The following is a 4008-nucleotide window of genomic DNA, read 5'->3' as shown; positions in this document are numbered from 1 at the left end:
TGGCAGCCTGGGAGGGTATGGGGGAAGGGGTCCTCTGGATTGGGGGTTGGGGACTGCAGCTCAGCCTCAGTTTTGGAACCAGGGCTGGTGAAAAATAACTGTTGTTTCTCTGCTGTTCCGTCCTGCTTCTTTGCTTTCTGCGCTGATGACTGGGTCTTGTTGCTGGCTACTAGAAGTTTCAGTACTTCCAGGTAGGGCTGATCTGGGAAGTTGCCGCACCTTCACCCCTCCCCCTCCTCCTGCAAGGAGCTCCGGTGGCTGCGAGAGGCAGCTTCTTTATTTGTCCTTGTCCACCTCCCTATACCCGGGGTTCTGACCTGTGATGGGTTTTATGCGTAGAACCCATGCTCAGACGTGCTAGTGTGCAGTTTGGGTGTTTTTTGTTTCATTTTGGATGTTCAGCTTATTGCTGTTCCAAGGGGAGAGATCTGAGAACGTCTCTCACTCCACCATGTTTCTTGAGAATCCTCTATTTTATTCATTTTTTAAATGTATGTATAGCTCACATTTATTTCAATGTTTACTATTAGAAGTGTTAGGGGGCTTTATTTTTAGGGGGCTTATTTGGAAGTTTGATGTTTTTGTGACCAGAAATGCACTGTAGTAACTTAACTCATTTATATTAGTCTATGGTAAAATTGGTTTTGTTTTATGTTCTTTTGCTTAAAGTCACAGTATTCAAGAACCTATCCATGATGTTAAGTGAGGACATTATGTGTGTATGTGTGTGGTGTGTGGTGTGTGTGTATATAATATAGGAGATATATATTTATACTTATATATCACATTTTCTTTATCCTTTCACCTCATGATGGACACTTAGGTTGTTTCCATGTCTTGGCTATTGTGAATAATGTTGCAGTGAACATGGAAGTGCAGATCTATTTAAGACAATAATTGCATTTTCTTTGGATAAATACCCAAAAGTGGGATTGCTGGATTATATGGTAGTTCTATTTTTAATTTTTTTGAGAAACTTTCATACTGTTTTTCATAGTGCTATGCCAGTTGACATTCCCACCAACAGTGCACCAGTGTTCCCTTTCTCCACATTTTTGCCAATATTTTTTTTAAGTATAATTTCCGCTTTATTTTTTTCCAGAGAATAGTTCTTCAGAGTTAGCTCCTTACATGGGCTTTGGTGGAGGTCTTGATGCAGCTCCTGCAGGTCTAAATCGGGGTGGAGGTGTTCAGTCCTTCCAGGCCTCACAAAAGCGATTCCTGACTATCTTGCTGTGAGGGCACAACTCACACGGTAATGCAGTTTCACATATAGCTTGGGAAGTACACATGCATTGAAGACACTCGCTTCAGAAATGTCTCTCACGGCTGGGGCCTCTACTATATTTCAGATGATGAACTTCTTAGTGGCCTTGTTCTTGGACATGCATCGGGCGCAGTTGGTGCAGCGAAAAGGCTGTACATGACCCCTGCCCTTTTTGGCATGACCATTGTTACTTCCTTTTTTTGGTCATCTTGGAAACGAGGAGCCAAAAGAGCCCCAACATTTTTTATCTCTTGTTTCCTTAATGACAACCAGCCTGTTGGTATATAAAATTTTTCAGCCTATATACAGGCTGAAAATCTTATTTATTTGTTCACTTAAAAATATTAAATACCACCTAGGAATACCAGGTGCTGTAGGTGTTAAAAAAATTAAATAGAAGCCATTTAATTAGTTAGTTAATTTCGAAATAACTTTCAATGTACATGCCTGAATCACTTAACAGAAATTGTCTGTATTCACACCTGTATACAGTATTTTGAAATTCTACCTTATAATCAGAAAAGATCAGAGTGAATTGCAGTTTGATTCTCATCCTAGTTCCCATGGCCTTCAGTTTTGAGATGAGCTGGAAAGATAAGTAAGAAATTGACATCTAAGAAGAAAAATTTTAAGAATGCTAAATAATTCAGATAAATAAACATTTATGGATGCTAATACTTGAAGTAAAAATAAATTAGACTACTTCCTTTACCTAGATTTCACGAGAGTTTTGTAACATCTCATTGTTTTCTTCATGATGTTTAGTTCTCATAGGATTTCAGAATATAAATTTTGATCTTTAAAACATTCGGGATTAAAACAATGAAATCTGTGAGACTGTTGGTCAGTGTCAATAATTATGTTCCTTGTAATGCGAAGTTAAAATTTTCCATCAAATGCTAAAGAGATTTTCCTGCAATGACATCCTTACATTTCTATGGGCAGATTCAGTCCCCAAAGGATATAAACAACATGACATTGATTAAAGATGATCCATGAGACAATGAGGTTAAAGCAAATGACCTTTACTAAAGTTACTAAGGTCATTTGATGATCATCTAGCTGATTCTTATGTAAATGATCTCACTTTTACAGTTGTTTTTTATTCTGTGAATGAAATGTAAAACCAGCAGGAAAGAGTCTCAGGTTGGTTTGACCTGTTACTGGAGGAATTAATATGGTTTATGAAAATTAAATAAGATTTGGAGAGGAGACTAAAAGGTGTAGTAGATTTAGCCAGAGTCATCGATTTCTTCACTCTACAAGTTGAATTTATCACCACATCTTGCAAAACTTTCATTGAAAAATTTAATATCATTTAGTTCCACATACGAATTACTGAATTTGCTCTTCTTCCTTTTTAGTTTAGCTGCCTTTATCTTTCTTATTCTGTTTTTCCCTCCTTCATTTCACTAATCACCCTTCAATATGCTATATTTTTATTTGTTAGTACACCTATAATCAATCACTTTCTCCTGACCCCCATCATTAGCTATAGACATAAGAGGGAAGGAATTTCTTTGTTATGTTCATTACATCATTTTCAACACCTTGAACAATGTCTGGTACTTTGTAGTGCTTAAAAAATATTTGTTTAATTAGCGAAAAAAAAATGACACTCTCCCAAAATGGAACCAAATCCATTTTCTTTATTTTTGGTATTCCAGGTGCTCTACAGTCTACTTGTATCTTATCTATCATCTTGTTTTTTTCCACTCACCTCAGAGCACATGGCAACGTGTATCCCCTCAGTGTTCCTCCGTGCACTTGCTTTAATTAATTTGCTCATGTTTCTCTCATCTAAAACATCTTCTTCCTCTCTTTCAATCCTAATTATACTCATCCTTGAGCTCATATCTGATCTCCTCCATGAGGACTTATCTAAGTTCTTCAAATTGAATTGATTTTTCCTTTTCCTGATCAACATGATACTTACCTGCTTTTCTTATACATTTGCATCTTTATCAAGTGTGACTTGTATGTCTCTTGATTATAAAAGTCTTTACTTAAGTCACTGATGATGTTATACGTCTTTGGGGGTCCTGACAACAAATAGAACTAGATCCTCAGTATATGCTCTACTGATTCCTGAGTTTTCAATTTTGTTTACCCTCGATCAAGTATTTACAATATACAGGGTATTGGAAAAAACAATATGTAGAGTCAGCATAGAATGTGAACATGGTGGAGATAAAAAGTTCTTAGTTTTACTGTGGTTCCTGACAAGAACCTCCATAATCTAGTGGGGAGAAAGAACTTATACTGCTAAATAATGTGCAATTTAGGCTGTGATATAAAAAGTATAAACATGCCACACTGGTTCTATTCTTTTTCACATTACCCAGAGGCTAATGGCTTAATAAATGATGAAATTGCCTTTCAAAGGTATAGTTGAGGTATCTTCCATAGTGCAGCAACCACCAGAAATCAATGACCATTATATGGTGCCATATCCTCAGGAGGTTGAGTACCTGGGTCCAAGAGTTCTCCAAGTGACCCTCTTGGAGAATTTGCACTCTACATTCCCACATCCCTGAACTGTATGGGTTCAGAGATCCTTGTTCTCAGAGGGTAAATGCTCTTATCAGGGGACACAGCAAGAATCCCATCATATGTAAAGCTATAGCTATCCCCAGTCACTTTGGATTTCTTGTTCCAAGAAATCACCAGGCTAGAAAAGAAGTCACAAGGCTTATAGAGAGAGGTATTTGGTCCTGTTATCAGAAAGAGGTCTGGCTGTT

The 4008-nt window shown here is 37.3% G+C and overlaps 1 pseudogene; it reads right to left on the bottom strand.

Annotated features, from left to right (window-relative positions):
* Positions 1-1072: 1072 nt before the first annotated feature.
* LOC102884360 lies at positions 1073-1465 on the bottom strand (annotated as a pseudogene).
* Between the last annotated feature and the right edge of the window lie 2543 nt (positions 1466-4008).

The sequence above is a fragment of the Pteropus alecto genome, unplaced genomic scaffold (genome assembly GCF_000325575.1).
Source record: "Pteropus alecto unplaced genomic scaffold, ASM32557v1 scaffold1229, whole genome shotgun sequence".
NCBI classification, from domain to species: domain Eukaryota; kingdom Metazoa; phylum Chordata; class Mammalia; order Chiroptera; family Pteropodidae; genus Pteropus; species Pteropus alecto.
Note: the sequence above shows the minus strand (reverse complement) of the source record. Positions and strands in the feature narration are given on the sequence as shown.